The following is a 26338-nucleotide window of genomic DNA, read 5'->3' as shown; positions in this document are numbered from 1 at the left end:
CAATGTATAAGTCTGTAAAGATAGGGTGATATCAAGATTTAAGGAGCTTTAAATGCCCAAGAATTTTATATTTTATCATAGAAATTTATATTTGATCCCCACAATGGGGAACCACTGGAGTTTATTGAATGGGAGAGTAACATGGTCATATCTATGCTTATGGAAAATCACTTTGGCAGCTGAATGGAGAGAGAGAAGCTACTCTTGCCAGAAAGATAGATAAACTTATACATACATGCACATATGTTTTGTAATACCTCAGTTTGATCATTTTAGATCTTTCTCCTCTCTGTTGCTTACATAGGGTGGGTAAAGAAATTAAAGAGGATGTGAATGCTACCTACAGGAAAAAAAAATGTCTCTGAAAGATTGATATAAAGTATTCATTAAATATTGCTAAAAATAGCAGATGAATATCTGATTTTTTTACTAGAAAAGTCAGAAGCTTGAATTATTTAAAACCTATGCATGCAGACTAACATAATTAGCAATTTCAGAAAAACCCGGTTGTTGTCATTTTAAAATTTTTACTATATGGTATGAGGCAGGTATCATTCTATATAATTTTCTCTTCCCAGAACTGAGGACTCTTTGGAATACAAAGTCAAAGGGGATAAGCAAGCCATTTTGTATCTTTAACCCTTCACATAACCTGAGAAATAATTTTTGCTAACCAAGGAATGGTTAGCATTTCTCTGATATTCAATTTAGGCAAATTATAAGATACTAATGAAGAGAAGAAGTTCCCAAACTCTTTTCTTGCTAAAATTCCTTAAAGTACTGATGAGTTTAGAGGATGTAAAAGAAAAGATGGGAGAAGATCAGAAATAGGTTTTCTGCATGCCATTTTTAGTGAAACACTTTTATTTCATTTTTAAGAGTATAAAGGACTAAGATTCTGCATTAGTTACCAGAAAAAGGACACTTGGGGGGGGAAGGGGGGAGAATTCTTCTGTGGCAAAACTAAATCTCCGCAAGCAGTATAGTTACATTAGGACAGAGGTTGGTTTGGGGGCACACAGGAGACACAGGGAAAGATAAGGGCACTTCATGAATTCCAGCTCCATCTGCTGATTATAAACCTTGTTTGCACTATCAATCAATCATTTAATCCACATTTATTACAAACCTACTATATGCCAGGCACTGTGCTTGGGGATACAAAAAGAAACAAAAGACGGTCCCTATCCCTAAGGAGTTTTCAATCTAATGAAGAAGACCACAAGCTAACAAATATACACAAAGATAGCTACTATGTACAAGATAAATAGGAAATAATTAACAGAGAGCAAGCAATAGAGTTAACTCAGAAGATAGGATTGTAGCCTAATGTCTCTCATTCCACTGCCCAAAGAACATCCTTAGCCACCAGTGGGATGCAAAGGCAAAGATATTTTAAATAAATATGCTGTAATACATACAGTGAATTGAGCATTCTGTGGTTTTACCATTCTGGGCAGCAAAATACATAGATAGATGGATCATGAGGAATTCTGATTCTTTTCTGTTTTATTGTATGATCTTCCAGAAAGATTGAATAAAGTTAACTTAATCTCTCAAAACTAACTTAGAATTTTTAAAGGACTGAGAGCATAAAAAAAAATAGTTCAAAACAATAAACATTTATTAAGTACCACCTGTATATAGAGTGCTTTATGGTATTCCAAAAAGATGACAAATAAGATAGTGAACTTACAGTGAAATAAAAAATCAACCCAGATAACTCTAATACATGGTATTAATGCATAGTATGAGAGTTGTTATAGTTACAGAAGTGCTATGTGACATATAAGGATCAGGTCATTTCCAATGGGCAAAAAAAAAAAAGTCTTAAATGGATGTTAGAGCAGTAGATTTCATGTTTAAAAACAAATACTAAGAAAACAAAATTAAGAGTTGATTTGCATTTGGGCTGGATAGTGTTCAACAAATAGGCTGTTTATACAATGTCTGACCCTCAAAATCAGGAAGGTCAAGCATAACAGTAGGCATGGCTAATACAGAAAGCAGAAATATTGAAAGTTATAAAGAAAGGTAGTAAAGGGTTGAAGACAAAAAAGTGCTTCTCCTAAAATAGCTTCCATTACTACTATAAAAATAACCCTTTGTGTATCTTCTTCAGTTAAAATGCTGAGCACAGTTCACCAATAATATTTTAAAATGAAGAAAGTCTGTAAATACTACAGAGAGAGAGAGACCCTGTTTTTTGTAACCTTTTTATCTCCCCCAATATCTTCCAGAGTGTTTTGCATATAGGAGGCAATTAATGAATGTTTATTGAATTAAAAATTAAATTGAAATCTTAAGTTTCAAGGATAGAAGTTCCCAAGACTATAGTTTTGTTTATCTCCCTTACTCCCAACCCCAGGATGTCTCCAGTTATCTTAATGGTAGTCCAGAAATTCTCAAAAACAAATTAACTTGAAAAAGAGAGATAGGTCAGTCTAGCAATTGGGGGAAGAGGGGATGTTGCCATCCGAAAAACCTTGGATATGAATTTGTCTGTCTGTTTCTAATTTGTCCAGGACCCAACAATTACTCTTTGATGGCTGATCAGGAGAATTAGACTGACTACTTCATATCTAACTAGTTTGAGAAGTTGAGAATGGGTTAATGTGTATAAGAGAGGGTTGGAACCCACAGGACATGGGAAAGAACACTTCTCTTCACAGACCCAAAAGAGCAGAAAGAGCTCACAGAAATAAAATATTTATTTCCCATATGTTGAACAAAAAATGTATTGCCATTATTGTATATGCACAGTTTATACAAAAAGCTTGTGAAAGGTTACAACTATGACTGGTTTCCATGTACTTTACATTCTAAAGATCCAGTATCCCTTCAGAAGTTCCGAAGTCTTAGGTCATATTTTTTAACATGCATACAATATGGACTGATTAAAAAAAAGTCACTAATATGCACTGGGTTAAACCAATACCAAGTTTAAGCAAGAAACTTAACAGCTTCTGTCAGGAGAGAGTTAAAATCCATTCGGGGCCTGCAAGCTAACTCAGCTGCCAGTCATCTAAAAACAAATCCTTGAAGTACTCTTTTTTCAGAACAGAAATGTGTGCAGTGGGAAGACGAAAAATGTTTTGTTCTGTTTAAGCGTTTGGGGGACATTTGGTCCAGGCTGACCGTTGAAAGGCAGGTGCCTGAAGCCACTTTTTTTTTTTTAAATTTTAAAATGTAATCCTCAGCCAATGTGGTTGGAGGAAATGCACAATGATTGGCTTGTTGTCTGTGGATGTGTGCAGGGTACACCCAGTTTTGCTTTGCATATATTTACGAAACATCTGCCCTCTTCTTGTTCTTAAGCTCCTCCTCCGCCCTTTCCCCTTTTTCCCCTGCTTGGTTTTTGTTGTTGTTGGCTTGTTTAATTTTTTCATTTGGGCTTTCCTTTTCCTTTTGAAGAGAAACTTCATCAGGGTGTGTAATTTTTACAGTTATGATAAAAGAGAAAGGAAAAAGCAGAGTGGGGAAAGTGGGAGACAGAAAGAGAGAGAGAGAGAGAGAGAGAGAGAGAGAGAGAGAGAGAGAGAGAGAGAGGAAGGGAGTGAGGGGAAAATGAGGGGGAGGGAGAGGGAAGAAAGAAAGAGGAAAAATGGAGAGAGAGACAGAGAGGAGATCTGAGAGCTAGCTTGGCAAACTAAGTAACCTTTGGCATGGTGACCAGGAGAAAGATTCTAGTGGAGATTTTGTCTCCCTGAATTCATGCTTGGAGTCAGCTTGTATGCTGCTGCCCTCTAAAGGCTCCAAAGAAGAATTAACAGCAGCAAGAATTTGATGAGATTATCGCCCTCCAGTTAGCCAGATTTTTGCAATTTATAAAATATAAATAATGAAGGTTGACATTTTTGCTTGATAAGTTAGTTGGGCACCATGTCATTTGACAGACTTTGTAGAATCTAATTGATTTACCTGTGCCTTTTTGACCTTTGAATTGTACTGTTTCAAATATGCCTTGGATACTTTCACGTGTCTCAAATATATAGAGGTCAAAAGAAAAAAATTGGAAGAGGCCATATGGGAGTTGTAATCAGGGAAAGTCTTTTTGCTGTAGAATGAGAAAAATAGTAGAAGGATAGGTGTGGAGCAAGGCAAAAAGAAATGGTAACTAAAAGAAACAAGTACTAAAGTGTTTATTTTTTGTCTTCCAGAGATAACCCCAATATTCTTGTGTTATGAATATTCCCCAAAGTAGATCAAGTCTCTTCAGGGACAACTGAAGATATCTGGCAGAAAACATTATCAGTGTGGGGGTGGAGGGGGCGGGGAAGTAAGGGCATTTATATGAAGGGGAAAATAATTTTTACCTTAAAAGGGGGGTGAAGTTTATCTTAATTATTATGCCTTTGTTTTAGGAGAAGTTTTATTTTCTCTTCATGAATTCCATAAACTTAGAATCTCAAAGCCTGAGTTTGAATTCTAGCTCTGCCATTTACTGCTTTTATGATTTGGACAAGTCATTTAACCCCTTTTAACCTCCATTTCCCCAACTATAAACTGAAGGGGTTGTTTTAGGTAGACTCTGAAATCTCTTTCAGATTTACAACTAGGACCTGAAATCAGGATGGATTTGGTCTGTGTACAGTAGAAATGAACATATTTATCTTCCTAATAAAATAGTTTCCTTAGTCTTCAGATACTAAATATAAGTGGAAAAATGTAATGTGTATGTTGCTTATCTTGATGTAGTTAGTTCTTTGGTACCTCCCTGACAAAATTCTCTTCCCAGGTTCAGATAGAGCAATTAGAGTAGGGAAACTGCTTTTGAATTAGAATGAAACGTAATTATAATCCAATCTATGACTTCTTTTACAATTGATTCTTGTTACAGCTGCTCTTAAAGTTTGTATACTCAAATCATACAATAGAATACCTTGTATCATTTGGTTTCCTCTATATCAAAAAACCTAACTGCCCATTTCTCTTTTATTCTGGTATTTATCTTTCCATCTCTGTCTGCTTCTCTCTGAAGATGCTCAATTTTGCCACCTGTTAAACCAGAAACATATTATTCCAGATCCAGATATATTGATATTGCTGTAGAATATGAATTTTAAACTCCCATCCCAATAAATATCATTTCCAGAACATTCCATATAACAAATCTATTTCTATACCCATTAAAACAACAGGCTTGGTTGGTCTGGAAAACACAAATAATCCTTCTAGTCACCATCCATGGAAGACTGTAACAGACGACTTTTTATGTGTTGTTTCTGTTTATAAGTTGAAAAGGAGAGAGATGCTGAGCTGACCTATGGCTCTTTAGATTTCTTTCTTCTGACATCAAAGAGCAGTTATTCTGCAACTTCCCTCCCCCTTTCCAAATATATCCCAGCCATCAAAGTAAACAAAACTCACCTAAATTCCCCAACCAACCATAAAAATAGAATATTACCTAAAGTAATCCTTAAGGGAATGGGAGTTAAAATGTTCCTTCACCTACTTCATTTACCTACTTTTCACCAATTCACCTACTAATTCACCAGAGTGGTGGCTAAATACTCTGCTTCATCTAAAGCCTGAGGACTGGAAATTTGCTTTCAAGTCATGTATTTAGTTTTAAAAATCAATACTACGAATAATTTTGAGTATCCATAGACGGTGTTTCACAAGGAAAGTTTGCATGTTTTTAATCATACTGACTATTGCTGGGTAGATGGTTATAATTGTGAACAACAACAACAACAACAACAACAACAAAAAATAAAACCAAACAAAAAAAAACCTTCACTGCTATTATTCCAGACCAAGTTAGAACTATTATGAAAAAGGATGTGTTCTTGGATAATGTCAGCCATACGTAGCTCAAGTTGTCTAAAGTACTGGGACAGGGTCTTTTTTATGCAGTCAGCAGAGACCAAATGTGGAACTGCTTGCTTGGCCCATATGCTTTAATGTGTTCCCAGTTAGGCCATTACTGGAGGGGGAAAAACAAGGATCAGCTTGTTTCAAAACAAGGGACATACAGGACCTCCTGTCTCTCTCCTCCACCCCCCATCCCCTTCAGAAAAAAATCAAGTTATCTTTAACAGATTCTAAAAATGCCTTTTCCCAAATATGCAGTCAGTTCCTTCAAAGGGCCCTTTGTTTATTTTCAGGAAGAAACCCAAGACAGCTGAAAACCAGAAGGCATCTGAGGAGAATGAGATTACTCAGCCGAGTGGATGCAGCGCCAAGCCAGGCCTTCCCTGCCTGAACTTTGAAGCTGTTCCGTCTCCAGATTCAGCCTCATCCACTCAACACATTCACTGACAAACTCATACGCTCACACCGGGTCATCTGATTGTGAGTACACCAATTCAGTGGCAGTATCTTATATGGTACTTAGAACATATATCTCATCTGACTTAGTGGATGGCAGCAGACTATTTCATTTGTGACCAAGGTTTTCCCTCCCACCATTTTGGTTTGAGGGCTCCACTGATATTTAAATTATCATCATATAAATAGGATTACCACATCACTAATCACAGAGCTGTTTAAGTGAAAAAGACTGCATTTACTTTTAGTCTATCAACTTAGGAAATAAGTTGTACTATAACTTTTTAGTTACTCTTTTCTAGTGTACATTACATTAGAAAACCCCACTTCATTCCCAAATTGAACAATACATGTTGGACCTCAGATGTCCAGTAAAACCCAAGGATACTTCCATTTTGGAAGTGTGTGAAACATCTTATCTCAGATGCCCATTGGTTCTTGGAATCCCATATTATTTGTCTAAATTTTTCTCTTTATAATTTTTAATTGATTTTTAAGTGGTTAAAGGATAGCATAAATTTAACAGAAGAAAAGGAAATGGTTTCCAAGAATTCAGAAACCACCCAGACTTCACTTGAGCCAATAAGAATTCAGGTTAAAAATATTTTTTAATTAAAAAAAATGCCTGAGGGCTAAATTTGGAAGTGGGCAGCCTAATGAGCTCTTCCCTATTGAAATCACTTCATTGCTGTTTATTTTTGCTGTCTTCCCACTGATCTGGGAGCCACTTCTCCAAATTCTATTTTAAGAAAGTTGATAAATCACGTTTAGGAGATTTTTTTTTCTTTTCTTCTCCAAAACCATACACAATCCCTGAAAGGAAAAACAAATATTTAAGACAATGAATAGGAAGCAATGTAGAATGTCTTTGGGTTTTTATCCCAAAGAAAATTCAGTTTTAAGATATAGCTCCTGGATCTGTATGCTTAAAGAATATTTAATACCAGGCAAAGAACTGTCAGTGAAAAAAAAAACCACATTATTTTTCAAACATGAATGCCATTAATCCCTGTTCACAGAGATCGAAGTGTTAGTGAGAAAAATGAGATTCCAAATCTCCCATCGATATTTCCCTAACAGTACAGATGTAAAACTATTCAAGAGACCTCCAAAGAAGCCAAAAGTTGGATGAGCTTAAGATTTTCTTTGTTTATTCATTGGACCCCTCTGGGTATAGGGCAAAATTAATAGGCAACTAATTTGGTAATCTTCTTGCCTTGGTCAAGAGTATAGGGCAAAACTAATAGGCAACTAATTTGGTAATCTTCTTGCCTTGGTCAAGAGTACTTACCAACTTTTTTAACTCTTTTTTTCCCCAATTAATGAAAATCCATCTTATTTCTCCCCCAACACCATTAAAAAAGGAAGAAAAAAAAAAAAAAAAAAAAAAAAAAAAAAAAAACCTTGTAACAAGCATGCAATCAAGAAAAACAAATTATCCCACTGGCCAGGTCCAAAAACCTACATGTCTCAGTGTGCACTGTGAGTTTATTGTCTCTTTCTCAAGAAGACATTTATCAATTGATACTAGAAAATAGCAGTAAAGAGAGAAGTAACTTGATATTCAAATCAGCACCTACTTTGAAGTCTCTGAGGTCAGCTGGCTTCTGTGTAAAGATGCCTATGGGAAGAAGGGAAGGAGATAAGTATTTACTAAACACCTGCTATGTTCTAGGTTCTGTTAAGTCCTTTACAAATATTATCTCCTTTGATCCTCACCAGTAACCCTAGGATATTATTATTCAATTGTGTCTAATTCTTAGTGACCCCATTTTGTCTTTTCCTAGCAGTACTGGAGTAGTTTGCTATGTCCTTCTCCAGCTTGTTTTACAAATGAGGAAACTAAGGCAATAAAATTAAATGACTTGGCCAGGGTCACAGTGTCTGTTATTAGATTTGAATTCAAGTCTTCTTGATCCCAGGTTCAGGTGTTGTATCCACTGAACCACATAGCTGCCTTTAGGAGTCCAGAAAAAGGAATATTATTTTGAGGTCCAGCATACTAGGAAGAGGGCAACCCTTTTACCAAGTAGTAATTTTATATTTTAATTTGTAGTGATCACAATAAAGACTGGAAAACAAAATGGCATTGTGCCCATGGAAATATGTACATATTCTTATCTCTTAGGAAGATGGCGCATGACAGTATGGAGCCTAGAGCTTTCCATATTGAGCTTCAAGTCTTGGTTCCCTTCTGTAGTCTTAAGGTAATACTAACATGTAGAAGTTTTAACCCCAACCTGCCATAAGAAAAATTAACTGTTTTGGTAAATAGAAATACCCTTGCTTTAGTTAACATTGTACTTTACCATACATATCTTTTTTAAACTCCAAATTTGCCCCAAAAGGTTCCTATTTATCAGCTGAAATCATGTGAAAATGGGGTTCCCGACACAACAGTATCCCACTATAATTCAAAAGAATCTAATGGATTTTTGTCCAATAGGTTGACTAACAAATGTAGAGGGGGAAGAAAAGGGAGACCATGAAGAAATCTCCTCTTTCTTTATAGGTTTCTTTTTTTTTTTTTGGTTGTTTATTTTCAATATAGATTCTATCCCTCTGTTCCAACCTGCTATTTTGTTTGGTTTTTTGTTTTCTTTGGGGAAATATATTTAGGTTTAGTCCTGCTTTGAGGCTCAAAATCAAATTGAAAATTGTTTTGGGAAAGATTCACAGAAATCTGTCCATTTGAAGATTTTCTAAGGCAGGAGGGAAGAGAGGTTTATTTTCAGTAGTTAAAGTTTTTAGATGGTCTGCTCACATTTAAGAGTAGCATTTTTCTTCCCAAATTTTATTCTTACCATTAGGTCAATTTAAAATCTAAATTTCTTTATGGTAAAGGCTTGAGTTCCCATTTATAACTAACAAATTTAGGGCATTTAAAAATAGTGTCCTTGACATGTTAGTCTCCTTAACTTCAGAAACATTCACTAGGGTGTAGTGTTCTGAGCATTCACAGGTTACTGAATTTTTATAGCACCTTTCTATTTGTCATATGCTTGACAATATTATTCTTAGTTGTTCCTTATAATATCCTTTTCCTGTCAGTATCATTCTTCCCAATTTACAGATGAAAAAACTGAGAAAATTGACACCTAGCTTGATGAAATGACTTAGGACTAGGCAAGTGAGGCAAGTTTATTGATTTTTATCTGGGAGAGCCCGGTTTCTTCTCCCTGTGCTGTGCTTTACATTTGTATCTCTGTCTTTTAGGTCTCTAAAATGGTGATCTCCTTGATCACCAAGAGGGTCAGGCATTAAAATGTGAGTAGATTATTCCAAACACTTCACCCTAACTAGAAAAACAACCCAGAGCCTAGTACCTATTGATTAAAAGTTTCACTTTTCTATATAGTGATCAAAACATTATTACAGCAAAAAGCTAACAAATCTAAGCTCCCAAATTCTCAGCCCACAAAAACCATTCTAAATACTGCAGTAATCCCAATAATAGAAGGGAAAAACCAAAAAATGAAAAGAAATATCATTGAGGAATGTTTTTCTTAAATGAAGTTAATATCTCTTCTGAAATTTTTACCAATTTTCAGTGCACTTACTAATATACTAGAACTGCATCTAAACTTCCCTCTTGCTAACACATTTCAGAAACTTAATTGTATAAACAAATTCAAGTGATAAGAACACACTGTACAATGATGTGCTTTTGGAACACATGGAGCAGGAAAGCCACAGATGTTTGGGACTGAGAAGTTTTAAACTCAAAATGGAGAACCTGAGCTGAGTTGGTGCTGTTGTTAAAGATTTCAACAGAACTATTAAACACAGAACATTATTAAGCATATGACTCTCACTGTTTGAAAATACCTCTGTTTCTTTGTTAGATTTAGACAAACTATAGAAACGTGTATTTTTGACAGAAATAACCCCAAATTTTTCTTACGACTTTCAAATAGGAATACAGGTGAGAGAAGCAGATTCTTCCTTACTTTGTTCTTTTGAGATACCCTGATTGATAGAGTCCTGCTCTCAGACAAATTATGTTTTCTGTTCACTGCTATATTTATGCAGTTACTTTCCGGTATTTTACTCTGTCCACATCAGACTTTCTAATTTCTGTGTCCTTGCCAAAATGTACTTACACATTAGCAGTTTTTTGTTTTTTATTTTTAATTTAACCTTTACACATTAACAAACTGTTGTGTAGGTGGGTTTAACTTTAGCTCTGGAGATAGTATGCTTTCACTGTAGCTTTATATCATAGAGAAGATTATGGTAAGCTCTTGATTTTCTATTTTTCCCCATTGGTGTCTACCAGCCTTCCTTGCCTCTGCCCACCCCAGCCAGTCCTTCAGACTCACTAATCCATTCCCTGTGTTTAAATTTTTTAATACTTTGTTCATTTTGAACTTTTTAAAGCATTTTTTTCCTGGAGAAGAAAACAAAGAGATTTTTTTTTAATGGCAAACTCCATTAATGCCACATTAAGGCTGACATTTTAATTACACAAAAGTCAGGAAATGCAAAGTTTGGGTTCCCACAGCAACAGTAAGGTCCCCTTGAGTGTCTGCATCACAGCAGAGTCTTTCATTCTAGGATTACACAACACTGGGCATGGGGATATTGTTTCTTACAGTGTATATGAAGAATAACTATTTTTCTCTCTCTCTCTCTCTTTCTCTCTCTCTCTCTCTCTCTCTCTCTCTCTCTGTCTCTGTGTGTGTGTTCTTTGTCTCATTTTCTGTGTCTGTTTCTATCTTGCTGTCTCTCTCCTTTTGTCTTTGTTTTTGTCTTTATCTCTCCCTCCCTTTCTCTCTCTTTCTTTTTTTCTCTTTGCATGTTCTCTGTCTGTCTCTGACTGTCACTATTAAATGTCTCTTTCTCTCTCTTCTTCCCTCCCTCCCTCCTTTCCTTTCTCCCCCTTTCCTTTCCCCCGTCTCTCTGTGTCTGTGGGCCCCCCCCTTTCTCTCCTCTGTCTCGCTTTCTTTCCCTCTCTCCCTCCATCTCTCTTTCCTTTTCTCTCTGTTTTTTCTGTCTCTGTCTCTCTCTTTTTGTCTCTCTCTCTTTTTCTTCCCCTCTCTCCTCCTCTCTGTCTTTCCAGTTCTCCCCCAGTTATAACTGATGGTCTGAAACTTTTGCTTATCCCCCCCAAAAAAAAAAACAGTATGGATATATGTACTATCACAAAGTGAAAGACTACTTACTTCACTGTGTGTGCCCATGGACAGAATTAAAGTTGCAGTGGGAACATTAACTCTGATTTCTGGACTTCCGTTCCAGTCACATTTAAACCATAATGCTTTAATTTTTGGCATGCACTAAATGTGCATTTCATGTACACAGACAGAAAGAAGCATAAAATGTATTTTAAAGAGCAATTAATTACTAACTTTGTGATTAAAAAAACATTTGGTGCATGTTCCTTACCATTTAGCATCAGCTGCTGGTCTTAGCCAGGCCTAATAGATGACATACTGTGTCTCATCCTGTATCTCAGATGTACTTACTGTATGTTCCTATTCCTCAGATAATTAATTCTCTTGGTAAAGCAGTAGGGGAAAAACAAAATGGAAGGAATTTGCAAGCATGTAAATAGGGTAAAGGATATTTTGAAGGAAATGATTCACTTCTGTAAATAAGCCCCCTTATTCTCTGAATTAAAGAGGCTGGCAATCTGATGAGTGGGTGTATACAAAGATTTCTGACCACCCCATAACATATGGTCCAGAATCAAAAGACCTACCCCAAAGCAAATTTTCATATACTTGGGCACGTCCACTGCAGAAGTGATTTGATTGTACAGTACATCTTCAAGTTCAAGAAGTACTATAAACAGATACATAGATAGGTACATAGATAGATACTATATACAAGTATAATTTTAAAAAGTAAAAAAAAAAAAGTTGATGAGAATCAGGTGAGTGGAAAACTCCACCAATAAACTTTAGAAAACAATAGACTTAGAAAACCAGTCTTTTCTCTATAGTTTTTCCTCTTGGTGAGATGTCTGTAAATGAATCTCATTCATGTTGTAAAAGAATCTGATTTGGAATAACTGCATGAAAAATGTTTATGAGTAAAAGAAATTGGTAAAAATACACATGACTGAGAATATGTATGCCAGAACATATAATCAAAACTGGAGAATAGGAAGATAGAACAGAATGATTTCACTAAAAAGAATAAGCCTTCACTAAAAGGCTCAAGTAGGAGCCTTGGGGGGAATGAGAGAGGTTTAGAAACAAATCAAAAAAAATTGAAATTCTATTATACTTCTATCTTTAAAATATCTCTTGGTACATATCACTTTTTGTTAGATTTTATTACATATGGTATTTAATATTTAAGAAAAAGACTTCACTCTCACAGGGCATACAAATTTCTGATTTGATTTTACTTGGGCTGTCTGCATGTGCGAATATATTTCTATATGAGTGAAAACTGCTCAAGCAAATTTGAAGATCTTTTTGGCAAGTTTGACTTGTATGTGTTGAGAAAAGTCAAACTATAAGGCTGATTCAGGAGAAAGTCTTCCATAACCTTTCCTAAGTACCTGCTTCACATGAATAAGTTGAGTTTTGTGCTGGAGGTGTTCAAAGACAATATTTGAAACTATAGATCTATGTTTGGAGTATGCCCTCCCCCCAAAAAAAAGGGTTTTTTGGGGGGAAAACAAACAACAACTTATAAATGTTCAAATGTATAATCAAACAAAAGCTTCATTTGGATTCAAATGCGTGTATCTCAGCAGATGTGTCTAAACTAACTGGAATCCCAAAGGAACAGCTGAACTGGATTTTGGTATGTCTTGATAGCTGAAAGAGTTATTCTTAGACTTTGGAAGGACAAAAATGGTCCATCTGTGAAGTACTGTAATAGAGACATGGCAAAAAACAGCATCCTTTAAAAGAGTTTATTTATGGAATTCAGGACAAGTTGGACAATTCTGAAAAACACTTGGGGTTCACACTAATGTATTGTAACCAAACTAGAATGGCATAAGCTGCTTGATGGCAGATATTTTCTTTTCCTCTCTGTATAATGGCCATTGCAATTATAGAAGCTTCCATTGCATAGCTGTATGATCAAATTGTTCCCCACCCCAAGAGTTTCATATATCTATTATTCTGCTACACATAAAGAATCAAATAGTTGCCTTTTTACCTTTAGGAGTGAAGTGCCCAGGCAAAATTTTCCTTTCTATACAATTAAATGTTTTTTCTTTATATTCTTCTGGTTTTACTTTTGAAAACGGATTTTCTCCCTAGTTGTAATTTTTTAAATTATACCTCCTTATTTAGGAGTTTCTACACATTGCCTAGTGATTTTTACGTATTTGGTGCTTAATAAATAATTATGATGTCATTTTAGAAACTCCAACAAAGAATCTTTCTTTTGAACATTCTCCATTTTTTATATTATTCATTCTCATCATATCTATTTGTGGGGATAGAGATAAGAGATGAAGAAGAGGAGGAACATTGCCATTTTTATGGGACTAATTATGTGTCAGGCACTGTGCTACGTTGTTAGGGACAGGTCAATTATCTGAGAGCCTCCATAGCTGTGAATTATAACATCAGAAGGAGCTGCAGGGCAGCCTTTGCTGACACAGGTGTTGTGCACTGGGAATTAGATAAATTGGAGGCAGAGGGAAGAGAAGAAAGGTTAGACAACACAATGGCCTCTCAGTCAGAGAGGTCAGAGAACAGCAACTGCTTTTCAGTCTCCTTGTATCATCCTCTCACAAGAGGAGATCCATTCTGCAGGTCTGGGATGGCTCTCCAGCAGCCACTGTCAGGTGGCTCCCATGTATTCCAATACTAAGCCCTTACAAATATTATCTCTTTTGTGATACTCACAACCATCCTGAGAAGTCATTGCTATTGTTATCCCTATTTTTGTAGATGAGGAAACTGAAGCAGACTTTCCCAAGTTAAGTCACTTAAGATCACATAGCTAGTAAGTGCCTAAGACCAGATTTGAACTTGGTATTCTCTGAGTCCAAGCCCAGCACTCTATCCACTGTGTCATATAGCTACCTCTGAGAGCATAATTATTTTTAAAATCACATCTTTTTTAAGTTTGTCATAATCTCCTTCTTGACATAAAACTTGACCTTTTCTTATGGTACCCTGAGTCAACTGATTGCTGGCTGTTAGTGGCTTCTTCCCAGTTACTTACTTCACTGATGTCTGGTTGTCTGTCACACAGTAAACTAGAATGACTTTTTTATTACTTTCAAGCCTTAGCTCAGCTAAACATTGAAACGGTTTATAATTGATTATTCTTCCCCACTGTGATTATTCTACTAGCTATGACCAATACAAATTTTCTTAAGAGGTACTTTGCTTTTCCCACTTAAAAAAAAACAATGACGAAATAAACAATAATGGGAACTTTAACATTTTATGGGTGTTTTCTTCCATCATGTATTTAGTAAAACTAGAAAATCAGGGGCAGCTTTGATGTTGGTGGACTGAAATATCACTCCACAAATCTCACCAATGAAATTGTCAAAATGAAAACAATCTGGGCCTGAAAAAAAGAACAGTCACCTATAGATGTCACAATAGAATCTCAGATTTGGAAGCGATTTCTAACACAACTCATATATGAAATCTTTTATCAACATGTTCCTGGCATTTAGCTAGTGTGGCTTTTTTTTCTTATAAAGGCCCCCAAAACTACCTCTCATTTTCAAGTTGATTTATTATTGGCTGGTACCCTATCTGCAGCCACCCTAAATTTTTATCCTTAACATTTATAATCAAGTAGTGATGATTATTTCTTGCTTTTAATGGTTGATAACCCTATTTTTAGAATCCTATTCCTCATCTTGCCATTTTATCTCTTACTATAGTGTATCTTTAATTCTTATCTGCAGTTGCTAGTGACAATTTCATATGTGCTTCCTCTGCCCATGGCAAATTTCATTATACAAAATTAACGCTCCTCCATATCTGTCAATGATTTCCACAACCAAATTTAAATAAATCTCTACACACACATACATCAACTAGTGCCCTTAAGGCTATGTCTTCTAGGTAAAATAAAGAACATGCTTGTCGATTTTTTAATGTGGTCCTTCTTTCCACCAATTTTCAAGAGGGCCCCATCCATAAATTTCTCCCATACAAGTCACCATTATTAATTCACTGACACCACACCAGCAAATTGCATAACAATGGTAACATACTGTTTTCTTACTGTGATGGAAATGATATTTCTAAGGCAGAGATGCAGGTCTGAGATCATTCACTCAGAAAACCTGTATTAAATATTCTCTAGACAGTATGAAAGAACCCAAAGAAGTAGGAAAGACTGCCCCAATAGTAAGGAACTTGCTGACCAGTTGAGAAGACAACCTAGAGAATAAAAAAAAGTGCAAGTTAACATAATTGAAGGGATCAATTAACATAAAAGAAAGCAAGTAATCCCTATGGGAAGAAGTTAGTTAAGAAAGACTTCCTAGAAAAGCCTGAGATCTTCGACTTAAAGAATGTGTGTGATTTGCATTGATAGAGAGTAGGGGAAAGAAGGTGAAGAGAACAGCCTGAGGAAAAATAACTATAAGTGAAATGTGTTGGGGTAGAAGCCAAGTAACTGAAATGGCTGGAACAAAGGAATCACATTGGAGAATAACAAATGATGATCAAGAAGCATTAGGATTTAATAAGACAAATGATTTCATCAGTCTAGACCAGGACATTCAGACCATGTTATCACTCAAAAAAAGTGATCCCTAGAATGTCAATAACCACTATCCCTTATGTCTACTTTGTCCACTCTAAAATTTTATGATAATAATAATCTGCATATAGTTGAGAGCATCCTTGATGTAGATTTGAGAATAAAATAGGAAGTATTTTACAAATAGTGTCTATTAGCAAAACAGTCCTCATATAGTTGATTGAAAGGTGTGGCAAAATCTTACTGTGCTGGTTGTTTGTTGACTTCAAAAAAGCATTTGTTTTCATAAAAACAAAACACTGCCTTAAAAAAGTCTTCTCCAAATGGGTATCTCCTACATATATCAAAATTATATAAGATTCTGTAGGGAAAATAGCAACAAATATAGTTTGGTTCAACAATATTAATCACAGCATAATATAGGAATATGTGTGCCTAAAGAAGATTTTTGCCAATTTCAGAGAGGATACCTATCATATAATCCAGTTAGAAAAGGGCTTTCATATATGTAAGGGAGAATGCCATTATACTAGCTCCTACTTGTGGACAGTAGTGTGCTGATAGCATCAAAATTAGAGTCTGCTGTTTAGCACTTAAAGCACTTCATGAAGTGACCCCACCTTTCTTTTCAGATATTACCTTCAGAATCTCTGCATTCCTCTAATGTAACATTCTTAATATTCTTTACATGTGACATTCTATCTCCAGATTGTCACACATACATAGATTGCCTGCTTTTCTTTCCTCCATCTCTTAGAATCTCCCTAACTCCCACCAAAACTCAGCTGAAAAAGACTTTTCTTATCCCCCTAGATTTTAATGCCTCCCCTCAAAATTACAGTATGTTTATTTATTTTGTATATACTTTAATTTACTTCAGTTAGCACATGTAGTTCTGTCTCTGATAAAATGTAAGCACCTTGAAGGCAAAGACTGTTTCTACCTTTGTATTCCCAATTTCTAGTATTGTGCTGGCACATATCAGGTGTTTAATAATTTCTTGTTAATTGTTGGAAATTTGTTGAAGCCTCTACTATCTCTGAAGAATTAAAGTTGATGGTCATCTAAAGGGCAATGGTATGTGTGAGTAAACACATGGATAAAAAAGTTATCCAAGAACAATGTCAGAAAATTATATAACCAGAAAAAAGAGGGGGCCAGCCATGTATCAAAAGCAAAGTATAACTTGAATAGCTTGTGTGTTCCATTGTTATGTATACAATGTCAAGGAAACTGTAATGAGGGTCCCCAGTGTATTGAGTAGACTTTGTGGAGAATATATGGATAAAATAAGCCAGCATGGATGATGTTCAATATGTGTCCTTGTAGGGAATACACATTAGTGAGATTATAGGACCCTCAAAATTTTTTAGTATCAAAGTAAAGCCTAAGGCAGATGGGAAGTCTACATAATGTATCTAAATCACCTTCAGAAGCTAGAGATCTTTCTGATTGAACCCATAAATGTTAGAAATAGATTGACTGAGCTTGAACTGATTAGATTATCATTTGAGTAATTATATTTGTGTAATGATTTAAATTGTGTCTCAATGGGTTGTATGAATAGTGTAAATTCTGGACTAGCGCCCTGGAGGCCTCAGGGTCAGCCAAAGCCAGGATAAGCCAAAGTCCTTGGTCTTTAGGGGGAGAAGTGGAGACAGACAAACTGCCACAAGCTCTCCACCAACCTCCCTTTTCCTTGTCCTGCTGCAAAGTGAGTCTAGCTTGTCTTACTCCACCCCCTAATCCCTCCTACAATTCTCTGTATACACCAAAAGATCTAGCCAGCACAAAACAGTGGGAAGGGCCATTTTTTCCAAGAATATGCTAATAGAGTTATTGTCCAATAAATAATTAGCCTTAAGTGCTCAGTTGTCTAATTCCAGTGCACCTTTTAAGAGTTTCAGCCCTTTACAAGTAGCATCACCTTCAGAACAGAGATGACAGATGGTAATTGGCGGATGAGGAAAAGCATTGGTTTCTGAGCACAGTTAGTAATGGGAGTAATATATAACAATAAATTTCAGTGTTATTCAACTTAATAACATGATAGTCTCTTTCCAACTAAAAGGATATAGACCTTTTTCTACCCCCAAAATCTATTATTCTCCATTTAAAAAATAGCACTAATTTTAATCATATATAACATCTACTTATATAATTTACCTTACTACTTCAGTGGACTTATTAATTAGTTGATATTGTGAGTACTCCCTCCAGTGGTACAGATTTCAAGCTATTCATGCCCTCTCAACATTGTCTTATCCATGTCCTCTACTATATCCTCTATAGAACTCCTACCCAGTGATCTAGAGACCTTTCCTCTATGTTTCTTCAAATTACATGTGTACTATAGTGGCATGTGGCCAACTGTTATTCTTCATTCTCACTACATGACCAGCCTATCTTTTTTTATCAGTCGTATATCTCTTTAATAACAATTTGTATGCAGTTTCTTTTGGCAAACACATTTACCATATGTTTCTCTACCTTTTAGAAGCCCTATAATTTTTATTATTTGTAGATAATGATGTTCCATGATTTGTGGCCATTTAATATTACTGGACAAATATTAGAAAACATGGAATTTTTTTTCAAGAGTATGGGATGAAACTTTTAAATAATTTTCCAGTGACTATAGTGTCAGCTATTTTCTATCAATCTATTCAGTTCAAATTTCAGCTATAGTTTCTCTGCAATATTTATTTAAAATATGTACTTTGATGGACCAGTTCAGTAGTCTATCCATTCAATTCTTATCATGCTCTTGAAAGCAGGAATTCTTCATCCACTTGGTTTTTACTGTTTGGATTATTCAAACAAATTGATTGTTTGATTGTTTGTGACTCTCATTTACAAGGCTCTGTAATTTTCTGTGATTTGATGCAATCAGCATCTGCAAACATAATTTCCTATCTTTGTTTTATCTAGTGCCATTTCTGCTTTCTTGTGTAGCACATGTTAGAATCCAAATGCAGAGGCTTTACTGTTGCTGATGTAGAAATTAGTTTGTTAGAGAAATGTTGACAGACCTCTTCCCTGTCTCATCAGTTTGTTGTTCTTCCAGTTTCATCTTTAAATAGTTTTGGGGTAGTTCTGGCATAATTAGGTCTCATGCCAAAGTTTCTGAATTGTTGTTTTCCTCTTTTGTTTCTCTTTGTTTCATGAGATGACATTGTTCTTAATCTTCTATCATCCTCCTGTGTAACATTTTGGAAATACTTTACATTCTAAGCAGCTATTGCTTTAAGTTGTTATATCTTTCTGCTTGGCAAAGAGAGCAAGTGTATTTCCTTTCTTCCTCCCTTCCTTCCTTCCTCCCTCCTTCCTTCCCTTCCTTTCTTCCTTCCCTCCCTTCCCTCCTTCCTTTCCTTCCTTCCTTCCTTCCTTCCTTCCTTCCTTCCTTCCTTCCTTCCTTCCTTCCTTCCTTCCTTCCTTCCTTCCTTCCTTCCTTCCTAATTTCCTTCTTTCCTTCCTTCCTTTCTCCCTCTCTGCCTTCCTTTCTTCCTTCTCTTCTTTCCTTCTTCCCTCCTTCCCTTCTTCCCTTTCTCCTTCTCTCTCTCTTTCTCTCTGTCTGTCTGTGTCTCTGTGTCTCTCTGTTTCAGTGTCTGTCTCTCTTTCTCTCCTTTGATCATGTTTCAGTGGGTTTCTTTCTTATTTTTTTTTAAATAGTTGAGATGGTTTTTTCCAGGCTCTTTTGATCTTCTTGTTTACTACAGTAGAGTTCTTTGCATCCATTAACATCCAGAATAAATAGTAATTCCTATCTCAAATCACTATTTCCATTTTTTGATACCAATAGTTTTAAGAAACTGGAGTTCTTTTAATTGCAAGCTATATCTTCTTTTTCATTTTTATCTTCTAATAATTTTGTTCTGGTGTTTATCTCTGCCTCAACAAGTCAACATAATGGTCTATTTATATATATGTATATACGTATATATAAATACATACATATATATATGTAAATATATAACTATCTTTTCTAAATTTGTTCTGTGCACTTGAGAGCTGGAATACACTTAATAAATGATTGGTATGGTATAGTTTAGGGGTGTGTGTATGTGTATGTATATATAAATATATGTATAATGTATAATATATGTGTATAAAATAATTTATATATACACACATATATATGTGTGTGTATATATATACATATGTATATATATGTGTATATATAAATTATTTTATACACATATATGTATAAGGATCAGGAACTGTAATTTGTGGTCTCTTTATGTCAATGTACCTATCATAGCATTCAGAATTTTGTAGATGCCTAATATATTGGAAATAGCAACTTACTCATGTTTAATAGTAGAAATCATGGCATTCATTCATTCTACGACATTTATTGAATAACTTATACATGTAAGACAGGATAGAATTCTAGATGTTTTCCTAAATCCAAAATTGTATAAAATGTTCCCAATCTCAAGGGAGCTTATACTCTAATAGAGAAGGGGAGGTATGTACATTAATCAATCAATCAATAAACATTTACTAAGCATATATAATCCAGGCACTGTGCTGAACACTGGTTGTGATGACCACGTATTTTAAAATCAGCCAGAGTCAGAAATTCAGGTTAAGGGAAAATCTTCAATCTTTATTCTCAGTAGAGGTGAAGAAGGATCGGAGGTGAAGGGGGATCGGAGGTAAAGGGGGGAATCATGATCGCACTATGTGCAGCTGCAACAGGAAGCCAGCCAGATAAGAAGCCAGCCAGCCTTCCCTTTCCGCTCCTCTCTCCGCCCCTCTGCCTCCACCCACCAAAATCATCATTTCCTATACAACACATCAGGACTTGCACAAAGAGTGGGAGGGGGCCATTCTTTCTCCAAGCATATATATTAATAGAGTATGGTCCAATTACTATTTAGCCTCACTTGCTTGGGACCTCAGTGCATCAACTGGAGCTTCAGTCCATTACAACTGGTGATACAAAATGAAACAAAAGATACTCCCTGTTCTCAGGGAATTTAAAATCTAATAGAAGAGACAACTTGCAAACAAATGCAAAACAAGCTATATAAAGGATAAATAGGAAACAATTAACTGAGGGAAGGCACAGAAATTTAGGAAGGCTTCCTCATATGTATGTGTGTGTGTGTGTGTGTGTGTGTGTGTGTGTGTGTATGTATGTATGTATAGCAGTAGGGCTGCAATAATAATCATGACCTCTTGAAGTAATTGGCACTGGGTAAGTATTGAGAAAGGTTCTTAATGATCTTGTTGATACCAAATTAATATGTGTATAAAGACACTAAAGAGAAGATAGAATATGGGAAGAGTTGTTTATATAATTTTAGTTCTTTATAAAAAGGTTTTCTCTTATAGCCAGTTATTTATGGCCTAAAGCATGGATATTAAGATGTGACTTTAGTTTTTGTAAGAATTCATAGCTAGTTTGATTTTCATTGTTTACTTACCATTTCCCCTAAGGAATAATAAAAGTTTACTTCATCTTAAGTAAACCCAGTATATTAAAGTATATATTTACAAAACATTTTAGGGGATAATTCATTTACCAAAGATTCTTCATTAAGTAGCAGCAAAAACAAAATTCAAATGACAAGTTCCTCTAGTGTGTTTAAATTGTGGTTCAATTTACAATAATTTAGTTTTTGAAGGAACACAATATCATAAATTTAGAGCTAGAAGCAACTTTAGTCCAAATCCTTCATTTTACATTTAGAGAAACCAAGGCCTAGAGTTGTCTTTTTTTTCTGGAATACTTATTTCAGAAAAGGAAGTGTATGTGTATATATATTAACTTATCTAATGGATTTTTACTATTGAAATATTTAGTGTTGTAGAAATGGGATTGGGATTTTGTCCTTTATTAACAATTCTACTAAAGGAGTTTTGAAGACATTCCTAAGGCCTGATATAAATTAAGTTTTCAGAGATCCAAAAAGTGGATGATTGTAAAATAAAAAATTGAAGGCTTTATGAATGAGTTAAGGTGGTTTATAAACTGGAATTGTTCAGTTAGATGTCTTCCTTCCTTTCTTCCTGTTTTTCTCCCTCTCTTTCTTTGTCCACATAGGGTATCATACTCTTACTTATTGATGCTCTTAAAAGTAACTATTTTTTTCTTTTGCACCTCTGAACCCTCCTGTGTTGTGTATCTTGGGGTTAAAACCAAAATGAATCTGATTCTAATTGGCTACCAAGGGGTCCAAAATCAAACCCCATTTGGTTATTGTTTGGGTCCTCCCGATTGACTCAGATTGAATAGCAAGTCATTTCTGCAGCCAAAAACTCTGAGGGTCTTCCCCTCCAGATTTTATTTATTTATCTAGGTATTTTTTGCACATGGTGAAAGAGGAGATTCTTTGACTCATTTGTTTCCTTGACTTAATCACCGAATGGGTATCTCCTCAATCCAACTGAGGCCTTTTGAAAACTTTAGCTAACAAAGGCCAAGGTGTCCCACTGCATCCAGGTCTGTCTCCACTCCTTCTGATCTATATCTGGCTACTGGACCCAGATGGCTCTGGAGGGGAAAATGAGGCAGATAATCTTTGCACAGTCCTCCCTCACTTAAATACAATGATTTGCATGGCCTGGCATTACCTCCCTGATGTCATGGTCCTCTTCATGAAAGATGGACAAACAAGAAGGATAATTCTACTTTTCAGCATCTAGCCCATTTTTCTGACTTCATTGCCATTACAACCAATTATTATATAACAAGTAACATGGGTTGGGTTTTTCTGTAAATGGATTATGTAGGGTACAACTTTTTAAATTGTGGGTCATGACCCCATGTAGAATCACATAACTGAATGTTGGGATCACAAAAAATTTGGCAACAGTAAAAGATATCAAATAGTCTGTCGAGATTTAATTCTTCAGGTAAAAAAAAACAAGTACATTCATCTCAGTATACAAATTTTCTTTCATCTTTAATATATGATAAAATGTGTATGCAAAAAATTGTATCTAAAATAAATTTTTTTATGATTTATTTTATTTTATTTCTTTATTGCTGAGACAATTGGGTTTAAGTGACTTGCGCAGGGTCACACAGCTAGGAAGTGTTAAGTGTCTGTGGACAGATTTGAACTCAGGTCCTCCTGACTTCAGGGCTGGTGCTCTATCTACTGCGTCACCTACCTGCCCCTTTTATGATTTATTTATCAGCAAATGTTTGATTTGTATAACTGTTTTATTTACCTATATACCCAGGGTCGCATAAAAATTTCTAGGGTGAAAAGGAGTTGTAAAATAGAAAAAACTTAAGAAGCCCTGATGTAGGGCACAGCAGCTCTGAGGAGAAAAATTTAAGAAACACTGATTAATGAAAGAATATTGGGTTGGGATTCAAATTCTCAGATATAATGTTACAATCTACCAATGATTATATTTTAATTTAATGCATCATACCTTGTTCTCCTTTATCTGTAAAAAGGACATAATAACAGCTGATCCCAATTTCACTGTTATGAAATTAAAGTGAAATAATAATAATATAAAAGCATTTTGAAGAAAAATGACATATATTTTTATTTCTCTTTTTCTCTGTAGCAGATTTAACTTTCTTTTAGCTGGTTAGAACTATTGGTAAATTAATTAATTGATTAATTAACAAGCAAACAAATAAGTAAATTAATAAATAGATGGATGAATGAATGGATGGATAAATAAATAAGTAAATGAATGAATGAATGAATAGATAAATAAATAAATAAAAAATTATTGCCCATATTACCATACATTTATAAGACATTTATTATATGAAAGATCTTCTTGTCCTCTTAAAAGAAATTCACAGACATTCACTTACCTCTTCCCATAGCCTATCTTATCTAACATGTAAATGATAGATTTTGATTCAGTCTTCAAGGCATTGAATTAAATGCTTTGCATTCTTGATTTTCAAAGTAATCATGCTGTCCTGGGTTTTGAATATGGAAACTTTGGCCTTTTTTTCCCCACTTTCTTGGCTTTTGTAATCTCATTCCAATTTAACATACTCACTAATTTTTTTTAAAAAACCAAAATGTGCCTTTTCAGAAACTAATCTTATTTTTAAGTACTACAGTCTTTGAACTCCTTTTTAGAAATGTGTAATTTAGGTAGATTGGGAACCATTCACTACTGAGCCTATGTGTTCTTCCATCTTCCTTCAGTTCATTTTTGTCAGTGAGGATCTACAAGTTCTTCCTCAAAATTGTAGATACTGTGTTTCTTGGGGATTTATTACTCTTCTTAATGGTTAAAAGCATTCCTAAGGATACTACAGACTCATAGATTGTGGTGTGTAGACACACACCGTTTGTGGTTTAATACTGCCTCAGTATTGCAATCTAGAGCCAATTAAATTAAATGCTATTTTGATATCCCATTAAATTGTTTGTAAAGCTATGTAGAAAGGGAAAAAAAAGACCTCACTGCTACTGGAAGCTGTATAAAGCTCCATATGGAAGAGCTTTTGAATATAAATGTTTGTAATCTTCTAAATGCACAGTATTTCAAAGTAAATGTCAAAATGCACCTTGAAGAATTTCTCTATTTTCTCATATTCCAAAATAATTTTTCTTTGTTCCTTTTCTTACTGTGTATTTTAGCCAGTATGCTATCAGTTTTAAACTAGGCACTAATAAAATGTTAAATCAACATAGAATTAGCTAGAGACATAATAAGGCATAGGTCTGATCCCACATGTAGAATCAAAAAAATCTGAGTAATCAGCATAATTTCACAAATCATTCCTTGCTGTATAACCTTGGGTAGTTATCACATCTTTCCATCTATGCTTTAGCTTTCTTAAGTAAGATGAGGAAGTTGTGTAATCCACACTTGCAGCATCTGTAATTGAATCAGCATTGTGAATTTGGGGGGTGGAAATTCTCTTTCCACTGAAGACTACATACACTCTTTGAGTTGTTAAAAGGTATAGAGTGGTTTAAGTTACACAGCAGTGGCATAATTTGAATCCAGGTCTTCTTGTCTCAACCCAGCCTTTGTCCACCAGACAATGCTGCTAAATCTTTGCCCTAAATCTCAAAATGAGTTTTGCTGTCAGAATATTAATTGGTATATCATATGAATTATGAAGTTTGACTATATAACTCATAAAATCTAGTCTGATTTTGATATGCTATTATTCTTTGATTCTGTGGTTTAAAAGAATGTTATGAATCGTAGCCGCCAGATGGCATTGGTGAGCAAGTAAGGCTAAGTTGACAATCATCCTCTGAACCAGAAGACCTATGAGTGCTTTCCCAGACACCTTCCTTGGATGGAGCTTCCTGAACATCTCTCTTCCCTGCAGGGACTTTTCCCAAACTTCAGGCACTTTTCTCTCTTTTTACTCTCTCTTCCTTTCTTTCTTTCCACCTTTCTTTCAATTCCTACAAGCCAAATGGCCTCAAATATTAAAAGGAAGCAAGGAAGGAAATTGTATTTGCCCATTTGCAGTTTTAAAAACTGTAAGTATCTGGGTTTTTCTGATATATTTATAGTTTGTTGGTCTAATACCAAAACATCTCCTAACAGTTCTAAGCCCTCACCTAATTAGGTCAAAATATCTCTTGAATATGCCTCTTTGTGATTTTCTTCCTATGGCTTATATATTTCAGTGCTGAGAAAAGTTCAGTAGCAACTTGGATTTTGTTGACCAACATTTTATCTCAGAGTAGAAGTATTAGAAATCAAAGAAAACTTTTAAGGGAAATATTAGGAGCATACATGAAATTTAGTATTAGGAAGACTTATTTTTTCTAGAGTAAGGGGGAAAGAGAGAAGGAAGAAAAGATTAGCTACTCTCCTCCCCACTCACTCTGTATCATTGTGTTACTGTTCATTTGTTTAATCATTTCTGACTCTTCATGATCTCATAGACCACAGCACAGTAGGCTCTTCTATCTTTGTCATTAATGCATAGCAATTTTCAGAATGTAATTTCTATTTGTAATCTACTCTGATCTCTCCTCCAGTCTGGCACAGCATTTCCTTCAACCCCCATAATAATATCTTCATGTTGTTTCCACTTTCTTGGCTTCTTGATTCCTGCTTTTTTTTGGACCTTTTTTTTTTTTTTTTTTTTAAATACTATAAGCCCTTTTATCAAAGGGAAGATAAACTTGGAAGTCTAGATCAGACCAACACCAAGGTTCTCTTGAATTACTGTCCCCTGTAGGCATAACCAAAGGCCTGCTATATATGTGTTAGTAAGAAAAAAGGGGAAATGTGGAAAATGAAAGAAAAAAAGACAAAATTTTTCATTATCCTTTTGGACAAGATAGGAGAATACTTGATAATACAGTAGAATGGTTTTAGATATGATTGAATGACCAGCTCCAAAGAGTAATAATTAAAGGACAAATGTTACCTTGGAAAGTAGGATTTAGTAGAGTCCCAGGAAATATGTCTTCAATCTTCTACTGTTTACTCT

General features: G+C 35.1%; 1 protein-coding gene across 24 annotated transcripts in view; it reads left to right on the top strand.

Annotated features, from left to right (window-relative positions):
• The window catches only part of ZBTB20 (zinc finger and BTB domain containing 20), a 1022251-nt gene that overhangs the window by 959911 nt on the left and 36002 nt on the right, over window positions 1–26338 (top strand). For all 24 annotated transcript variants that reach the window (XM_031963653.1, XM_031963649.1, XM_031963663.1 and 21 more), the window contains one exon: window positions 6111–6297. The gene's annotated coding sequence lies outside the window, so the exon portion shown is untranslated. The remainder of the gene's footprint in view (window positions 1–6110; window positions 6298–26338) is intronic.

Source organism: Sarcophilus harrisii, chromosome 3, assembly GCF_902635505.1.
Source record: "Sarcophilus harrisii chromosome 3, mSarHar1.11, whole genome shotgun sequence".
In the NCBI taxonomy this organism is placed as follows: Eukaryota; Metazoa; Chordata; class Mammalia; order Dasyuromorphia; family Dasyuridae; genus Sarcophilus; species Sarcophilus harrisii.
The sequence above is the reverse complement of the archived record's forward strand: the minus strand, read 5'-3'. Positions and strand labels throughout refer to the sequence as shown.